Below are 9,830 nucleotides of genomic sequence, written 5' to 3'. Positions count from 1 at the left end.
TATAGGTGGTTGTGAGTCCCTGATGTATGTGCTAGGAACTGAACTCATCTCCTCTTTGAAAGTACTCTTAGCTGTTGAGCCATCTCTCCAGCCCAAATTAACTCTAAAAACTAACAAACAATTATAAAATACCAAAAAAAAAAAAAAAACCCCACAAGAACTGCAGATTTCAGAACAGGTTTTATAGGGCCACCCCTCTCTCTAATGATTTATTTCTTTGTTCACATTTGTTATTTCAGAAAACTTTTTTTGTTGTTAAAAAAAAACCAAGAAGAATCAGAAGATCAAAAGCAGTTTGGGAAGGCCAGAACTGTCAGGGTGGAGGGAGATGGATGGTCCAAGGGGTGGGGGGACATTTGACAACTGAGATGAAGGGATTACCCTCCCCCTGCTGGGATCCCCCCAGCCTCTCCAGTCTGTCAGGAAAGGGGCAGTCTGCAACACCCATGAGCAGATCTAGGAAGCAAGATGAGAATGCCTCACTGATAAAAGGTACCAGGCCACGTGGCTAACACAGACAAGAATTATGGGTTAATGTAAGTTATAAGAGTTAATAAAAAGTCTGAGCTAATAGGTTAACCAGTTTATAATTAATATACTGGGTGTGACAGAAACCTCAGCCAACAGCAGGGGACTGGAGGCAGCTCACAAAGGCTTGCCCTCCAGAGAGATGGCAGCACTACCACCTGGTTTCTCTGCCAGAGTGCCGCGGTCCTTGACCTCCTCGTAGATTTGCTGGTAATTCGTACTCGATTCCTGTCAGCTTCTTCTTGATGGCAACCTTGGAGCTGGCATAGATAATTTTGCTCTTAAGGGATGCAGTCTCGGGGGCCCAGAAGATGAACACCAGGTCCTCCTTCTTGCTCTCCTTGGTCTCATAGGTTATATTGTAGAGAGCATAGCGGCAGTCCTTGCCCTCCTCCAGGATGATGTTCTTCTTGTCCTCACTCAGGCAGAAGAGCACCACCTTCTTGCATTTCTTCACTTCTTCTGGCATAAAGACTTGTGCATTTTCATGTCATTGAACACCGTTAGAGACAGCCACACCATAGGCCAAGTTTCTGGAAGAAGAAGGGAGACAGGGAGAGCTACAGAAGAACTGAGCCACCGCAGCTGCTACCGGGATCTGACTGTCAGAAAATGTTTTAATAAATGTGAATGTTAGAGGTTTATTTATTCCCATTTATTTCCAGAAAATGTTTAAATATCATATTGAATATTATGAACTGCAGTTGTGATTTCTAATGAGATTAGGCATTTCCACAATATTATCTCTTACCTCAATAAAACATTTTATACTTTTAATTATTAATGTCTTTTTATGTTCCTTTATGAATGTTAGCATTTTATATAATTCAAATATATGTGTATGAGTGTATGTATGGATATATTATATATTCATAACACACACACACTGAATGTAAGAAAGGGATGTTCCTGATATTTGTGCAACCATTTTATAGCAGTCACTTCACTCAATCCTGATGGAGTTTTCCCAGGGAGCAAGCTTTCCTTCCTGATGAGTGTCATTTAGCTTTGTCCTACCTTGTAATTTTGCATGATTTGCTTCCTTACCTTCCATCATTGCCTGCATGCTTCCGAACAATGCTTAATCACAGTGAGAACAGAAGTATTCTTGTCAGTTCTTATTTAAAGGCAACGGCTGCAGTGTTTGCCTAGCAAGTGTAATGTTGATTGGTCTGTCCATTACGAAAGCGTTCTTCCACTGACAGTTCACGGAGCACATTCTCTCAGAGCACCACAGACTGAATTTTATAAAAATGCATGTTGACTTCTGACGGTGCTTCTTATGTGTCTTTTTTCTTTTGGCCTGTTGATGTGACTGCACTAATTTCGTCCATCATTATGCTAGATCCCCAGGGACTAAAACAGAGCTCTTCTGCTGTCTGATGCCTTTGAAAGGCGAACTCTCAGTCAGGCGCATGGCACTTACCTAAATCCTGGCAATTCAAGAGGCCAAGGCAGGAAGATTGAGATTGGAGGCTCTCTTGTACTTAGAGTGAGACCTTGAAACAAATAATATGTGGACTGCTTAATTGACCTTCCAAATTTGCTTCTGCACGAAATGGTGAGAGGTGTCTGCCCAAGCACAGCAATCTCCTTCTTCCTAGGTGTGTAATCAAACGGCTACCCTTAAGTCATCCTCACTGCTGGGGTGTCCAGGGATCCTCATTCGCTGGCAGCAGATCTGGTTTGTTCCTTTTGCTGTAGAGAAATCATTTCTCTAACTATATTCTAACTGGACAATGAGTTAGATGGTCACGTTCTGCTCTGATAAGCTGTCCCCATTACAAAGGCACACACCTTCTGCACGTGGGCACATTTTCACTAGAATACCTACTACACCAGTGAGCTAGCACACAGTAGGTGCTCAATACATCAGCCAAGATTATTTCTTGCACGAAAAAAATGGTATGGATTTAAACATTTTTATTTAAGAAGAGCTCTTCTAGCAAGGACCCTCCCGCTTCTCCTCACAGCTTAAGCTCCTGAAGCTTCCTGATGGGCAGCAGAAGGCACACTGCTTATTAGCCAGAGACCACTCAGGGATGGCAGCTACCCTGTGCCCGAGTAGAGGAGAAGGGACTCCCTGTTGCTTCAGGTCCTTGGGAAGCACAGTTGTAGGCTTAGGAGCTCATTCAAGGAGAAGATGGAGGAAAGGTGAGGGGAGCAGAGAAGGGGAAACAGAGAGGAAAAGGGGTGGAAAGGGAGGTGAGGAGGTCTGGAAGACCGGACAGGACAGGACAGGACAGAGGCAGCAAGAAAAAGAGAGAGGGTTGTAGGGAGTGGAGAAGTATGTGGCAGGTGGGCAGGAGAGGGCCAGATGGAGAGAAACAAAGAAGGGAAGAAGGCAGTGGTTGCCCCAGAACCAGGCTGCACCCCTCCGGTGGCTCACACAGCTATTTTGGAGGTGTTAATTTCTTACCTATTTTGGGAAACTGCAGGCATGCTCACCTCTCTGGAATGTCTCAGGCTTCACCAGCCTGTGATTGCAGAATAAGGTCACACTCCTTTGAACTGCTCAAATTCACATCAGAAAAAGGTTCTGCTGACCTTGCTGAGAGACAGCTCCCTGAAGAGCCCCAAGGTGCTTTGCTGTGAGGCAGCCCCTCTCACAGATTTAAACCACAGAGCCCCCCTTCTTCTGCTTTGGGTTAATGACCTCAGTGGGCCCCACTTTACAAGACCAAGTTGTCCGCACAATACCCCTATATCAATTTCTCTGATCTCCCCCTTTGCTCTTCAAAACCTTCGCTCCATCTCTCCTGCATATAGACCTTGGGCCCTAATTCCTACAAGGCTTTCTTGAGCGGTTGGAGAAATACTAAGTTGTACAGCTCAGGGGCAGCTGATCTCTAAGGTTTTCTCCAGGATCTCCCAGCCTGGCTCCAGCCTAGCCTTCCCCACTCCTTCTATGAGAGATATCCATAAGCCCGATCTTGTTAGGGTCTTGGGCAGGCGTCACATCTGCACTGATTTTCAGAGGGTGATGGAGTAATAAGGGTTGTGTCATGTCTGGAAGACAGTGCCCTACAGCAGGCCCTTTCTCCTCACTTGCTGCCCTTGTAGACCTCAGAGGGAGCAATGTTACCTCTCCCCATGCACCCCCCCCCTTCAAGGCCTGTTTTAGTCTGAAACGGAGGCTAACAAATGACCACAAAACAGGTGGCTTCCAACAAAAGAAACTCATTTCCTCATTGGTCTGAGGTTCTCATGGTGGCTTCTTTCCAGAAGCTCTGAGAGAGAAATCATGTCTGGCTTCTCTCCTAGCTTCTGGTGGCTGCTGGCACATCTCTGCTCTTCCTCTTCTTCCTCTCAGAAGGGTGTTCATTAGACATCAGAAGCATTGTTTTTTCAGATTATAACGCAGTTACTTTTCTCTCTTTCCTGCCTTCTCAACAAACTCACTCATATACCTCTCTTCGCTCTTCAAATTCACAACCTCTTTTTAAAAACAATTGTTATTGAATGCATCTATACATGCAAATATACATATAATCCTAAAACTAACCTGGGGATTTTTAAGTCTACATTTCAGCCCATTATGGAGCTGTTATTGCTTCCAGGATGAGCATTTTCTGGGAGCAACGGCCCTTCATTCTGCACACCACCCTGTGACCGCGCCCTTGCTCTGAATTCGCAGATACAACTGAACTGCTTCCAGCACACCAGTCTAACATCTGTCTTTGTTATATAAGTTTCTCAAAGGTCAACTCACAGCTGTATGTGGAGTGAACTAAATGGGCATTGGCACTCTGTCCAAGAGGAGGGTAGTGTGTTTCAGAAACTTCTGGACACTGAATGCTGATGGGGAGTGTGTGTGTGCGTGTGTGTGTGTGTGTGTGTGTGTGTGTGTATGTGTGTGTGCGGGTGTGTGCATGACAGAGGTTCTAACATCTAATTCTTATATGTAGCCAAGCTGGAGCTGGAAGTGAAAAATAAAGGTGCCTTCACTATTTCTAACCAGTTACAGGGGAGGGTAAACTGCCCCAGACTGATGTCTGTTAGGGACCCGGTGGGGAGAAGGTGGAATTAGAGAACACAGCTGCTCAGTAGCCCAGAGTGGCCTCAGTTGTACTCCACCAGCAATGATAATGTTACAGTGAGCACTGAATACAATTCAGAGAGGTTGGGGAGAGCGAGTTCCACAAATTCATCAGGGAATACCAAGGCCAAGAAAAAACAAATAACTTCTACACTGAAGAACCTCATGGTCGGTGTCTGAAGCCAGGGACGATAAATTGAAATGTACACAAGCCGGACAGATGTTGCACCAGAAGGCACTGGAACACACTGGGAGGTGCATCCCTTGTTCATGGGGACAGAGATCATGGTCTTCTAAAATTGAACATTAGAGGGCTTGAGACCCCTGATGGGAGAGGATGAGGGCATAAGACACAGCCACCAGGGGGAACTGAATGACAAACATTTTCTAAAGAGCACATGTAACAAAAGCCAAAGGGAAGGGAGCGGGGAGACCCTGTGGATCCCACACATTTCCCTCCTCCCGCTGCGGCCGCCACACTGAAGCGGCAGAGGGCTGTTCGTGCTTGTTGGTACAAAATGCCAACATACTGGGAAACTCATGTGAAGGACCAGTGAAAGCGCCACAACATATTGACACCTTCCCTTTGCTCACCAGCCAGCATGTGTGGCAGAGAAACAGCTCCACAGTGAGGGCCCAAGTTCAGACCCCAGCTCAGGCAGCTCTACTTGGCTACTTTTCCTTTGTACCTCTGCCGCTCGGTTAGTTAGTCACTGCAAGGGAGGGTATGATAACCCACCCCCAAAATGGCATTTCCAACCAACAAAAAAATAATTTCTGTTAAAATTTTATTCATTGTTTATTTATCACTGTGTACATGAGTGTGTGCTCAGGTGCTCGTATGTGCATGTATGCATACATGTGAGGAACTCAGAGGTCAGCTTCTGGTATTGTTTCTCAAGAGCCACCTATCTTAATTTTTGAGGCAGAGTCTCTCACTGGCACCTGGTACACACAGTTTTTAGGCTAGGTCTCTGACTAGAGAGTCCAGGTACCTTTTTGTCTTGACCTCACCAGCACCGGGATTGTAAGTGTATCACCACACCTGACTTTTTACGTCTGCAGCCCCCAATAACAATATGTCTTCTGCTCTGTTATGTGTTGCCTGGGCATGGCTTGGCAGTTCTCATTTAGAGTTTCTCAGGGGCTGCAGCCAGATAGTGGTTGGGACTGGAGTTCCCGGGATGGTCTCCTCATTTGTATGTCTCTAGGCTGGGGAGACACACAGGGCTGGGGTTCTTCTCTCCACATGGTCATAAGTGGTCCCTGGCACGGCAGCTCATGGGTCACAGAGTATTCCATGGGAGCAGCAGAAACTGTAGCACATGGGATAGAGGTGGTGGCAGTAAACACCACTAGAGACACTTCCACCTCATCCTGTCCTTCAAGGCAGCCAGAGAGACTCGCGTGGTTTTGGAAGTGGGGTGGGGATCACCACTCTACTCTTGAGGGGGGTGAGTTGCAAAGCATTTGTGGACTATGCAGTGACTTGAGCCAATAATTCGCCTTTATGGGATGGATAATGCACAGTCTCTTCTTGGCATTCTTCCAAGGGCCATATTGGCAATTCCAGCTCTAATGGTCATTACATATCATGCTGAATAGAATGTCTGTATGTCACTTTTCCCCTCTGCTTTCTGCTTTTCCTTTGGAGAGGATGCCACGCATGGAGAGTGCAAGATCAAAAACCAAGAACTTTTAATTCCACGCTCCAGTTTGCAAATACCTTTGGAGCTATGCTGGGACGATTCTGGGCTGACTCAACTCTCCACACCTTGGTGTGTGTGCATGGGCTGTGTGGCTGAACCTTATTTTTATTTTTTTTCTATTTCACTTTCATGATGTGCAATCAAAATGCTTTTGTTTGTACTCAGGTTTGCAACTCTGTGCTCTTCAGGAAAGGCCCCACCTTCTGGGCAACTCTGATGTGTCTTCAGCAGCTGGGGAGAAGACAAAACAGCAAGGGCAAGAAAGGATCCAGCTCTCTCTAAGTCGAAACATAAGCCTGTGTTCCCTCCCAGGCTCCTAGTTGATTTTCTGGAACCTGTCACAGTCCCAGTGCTGTGTGGGAAGCAATATGGCAGTGTATGACCATTAGAGTAAGAGCCCTTTGAGCTCTGTCTTTCCCTAACTGAATATGGGACCAGGCTTTTGGAGTTCTATTAATCCCCACTCTTTGCTGAGAAGTTCTGCTTCTCTTTGACTAAAACTTAGAGAAGGTCTGTATCATTATGGCAAAACTCCCCTGGGACTATCATGTCTGGATAATTGCTTCTGGAATTGAAGTCCCCTCATCACATAGGGACTTTGGAAGTCACATAACACCCAAGATTGGAAAGGGCTGTTACTTTCTATTTTAAGATTTTTGCTGGGCTCATGGAGACTGTTGGAATGGCAGGACTTGTTTTCATTTGTGAATTTGGAGACTGATTCTAGTGGGACTTGGCACTTACTTGAATTCTTCCACAGTAATATGGCCTGGAGGATCCAGTCCCAAATCTAAGATCTACAAGACTAAAGTCTTTGTTCCAGTTGTCATTTAGCTGATGGGTGACTTTGGGCAAGCTTGTCTTCTTAATACATTTTAGAAGCTCCAAAGAACAAAATGGAGCAGGGCATTCCTGTTGCCTACACACACCGCAACTCTGGAATTTGGTGGCTGTGGGTGGAGCATCTCTGAAGGCTTTGACTTCAATATACCATTGTCATAGGCTGGCTTCCCTCATCTGCTGCCACTTCCTTATAGACAAGAGGGTTTGGGCATGGAGAAAAATACTATAATCTTGGTAAAAAAGGTTTCTTACTACATTCAGACCATTAAAACAAAACATCACAAACCATGTGGTTTATAAATATTAGAAATGTATTAGTCACTTTTCTAAGAACTGGGGCTTTAATCATCTGGCCTTCTTTCTCATAGATGGCGCACTTTGCTGTGTCATCTCTAGGCAGAAGGAACAAACTACCTCTCTGGAACCTCTTACGTAATTTCAAACTCAATCATGACCTAACTCCACCCTACTCCTATTTTATCTCCATACAACTACCTTGAGAGTTAGAATCGCAATATGTGATTCTGGAGTGGTCCTATATATTTAGACCTCACAGGTATTTAACCCAGCAGATTTTTCTTAAGCTAGAATGTTCTAGAAACAGTCCTTAGACAAGGACTACAAGGACTTGACTCTCATTGGATTTCTGACTGGGGAAGCAAGACAGGAAGGAGAAAGAGGGCAGTTTCATAAATTTGAATGTTGGTTATCAGCTTGAAAAGATTGAGAGAAACCTTAAGAAACAGGTAAAGTCTATTCCTGGTTGTGTGCAGGTGAAGGTTTTTCCACTAAGGAAGATCTGCCTGATCCCGAGTGCCCAAGAGGCTGGATGGAGCAAACAGCAGGACGAGTTCTGCTTGCACACACAAGCACAACCCTGTGTGATCAGATGCAGTTTGGGCTGATGCCGTCACTCCTGGATATCAGACTTCACCTCCTCTAGTAGTCTGAGCATAGATACAGGCAGGCTCTCTCCCTGTCTTTTTCCCCTGTCTTGCTTCTCCAGAGACCCTGACTGATGAACTGGTGTTGACTGTGCAAACAGGTTTCCACTGTGGCAATAGGAGCTCACTTTTACAGGACGTATCTGGGAAAACTTATGTCAGAGTTTTATTTCTCTTTTTTTGAGAAAGTAGTAAAGATTTTTAATGCCAATATAAGATAACACAAATCAATTAATTTTTGCAACCATCTTAGGGTCCAGAGTTTCTCTGTGAGAAAGTTAGCTCATTACATAAACATACTGCTTTCTAAAATGACCTAACAAGTGTATCTGACAGTGTAAAAGACCAACAGACTTGTGGACAGTGGGAAGAAAGATAAGGGCATTTTCTCATTTCCTTTCCTCGGTAAGATGCGTTATTGAACATATGAGACTAACTTGGTGGAAAATGGTCTCAAAGTTATCAGAATGAGTTGATGCCAAGTTCATATAAACCCGAAGACTATAATCCGATTGTTCCTTTTGTCTTCTTTACTCTAACAAAAGCTTTAGCTGGGTGTGGTGGTGAACACCTTTAAACCCAGCACAGGTAGATCTTCTCTTTGAGTCTACTGAGCAAGACCCAGCCTAGCCAAGGCTACATAGAGAGACTCTGTCTCACAAAACAAAGCACACGCAACTACAAAAAGCTTAAGATCCAGGAACGAGGGGTGAAACTAACTGGTAGAGCACTTGCCTAGCAAGTGTCTTGGAGTTATATATGCCTGAAAATATATTCCACATCCCCAGGAGGGCCGGTTTTCCTGCACATTCAGTCTCCTCTGCACGAGCTGGGGAAAGGCCTTCAGGTGGAGCATTGCAGCTGTTTGCAGTCGATATACAGAAGAACCGTCACACCAAGAGGATGTGGGTGAAAGCTTTGACAGCGCCTGCTGCTGCTGCTACGCAGAACATTGTTCTGATTTTCTTGGTTATTGTGTTAGACTGCACAGGAAATACATCTCATAACAGAATTTGTATATATAGTAAGTTTGGGAGTCTTTTTATAGTCTATATTGTCAAAAAGACAGAGATTGGATTTAGTTAACTGTCTCATCCAGCAAGTTGCTGGAGACAAAGGAACAATATCTGACTGTGTTAGAAACATATGACATTGGTTGGGCTGGAGAACATGAAAATGTGTGGATAAGACCCTTGCATGTGAGAAGAAGAATATTCTTAGAGCCTAAAACCTGTGCTTCAGTGACAGACACCTGAGAAAGTTAATGTTGGGGTTTTTGTTTGTTTCTTTTGCTTTGTTTTTGAAAGGAGCAGGGAGAAATAGGTAGAGATAAAAAGAATTGAGAGATAAACATGGAGGAAGAGAGATGAGGTGGATCGACCTTTAGGCAAAGGGCTTATTGGAGAGAGACACAGCATCAGAGTGAAGAAGTATCGATTTCAAGAGAAAAGGGTTAGTTCTTTAGGTCCCTAGTGAGAGGAGGAAGATGTACTCAAGGCAATGGGCCCAAGGTCAGCTGACCTGACTCAATTGGCCTTAGAGACATTGAATTTTTTCAATATTACTTGCTGAAGCAGTGTTTAAAAGACCCTAAAGATATTCCCGGATAAGTGGCATCTGGAAGAACGATGGGTCCAAGCAGTACAGAAGGAGATGGTTGTGTCAGCTGCCCTTCCCAGTTTTGGGTTTGTTCTCTGGAAATGCAGGAGGGGAAACTTGTAACTTGTTGTGCTGAGTATGCTTGGATGGAAGAAACGGGGGGGGGGG

General features: G+C 44.8%; 1 pseudogene; it reads right to left on the bottom strand.

Moving 5' to 3' along the window:
• Positions 1 to 645: 645 nt before the first annotated feature.
• Positions 646 to 1,594, bottom strand: LOC113458245 (annotated as a pseudogene).
• Positions 1,595 to 9,830: the final 8,236 nt, after the last annotated feature.

This window comes from Microtus ochrogaster, unplaced genomic scaffold (assembly GCF_000317375.1).
Source record: "Microtus ochrogaster isolate Prairie Vole_2 unplaced genomic scaffold, MicOch1.0 UNK12, whole genome shotgun sequence".
Classification (NCBI taxonomy): domain Eukaryota; kingdom Metazoa; phylum Chordata; class Mammalia; order Rodentia; family Cricetidae; genus Microtus; species Microtus ochrogaster.
Note: the sequence above shows the minus strand (reverse complement) of the source record. Positions and strands in the feature narration are given on the sequence as shown.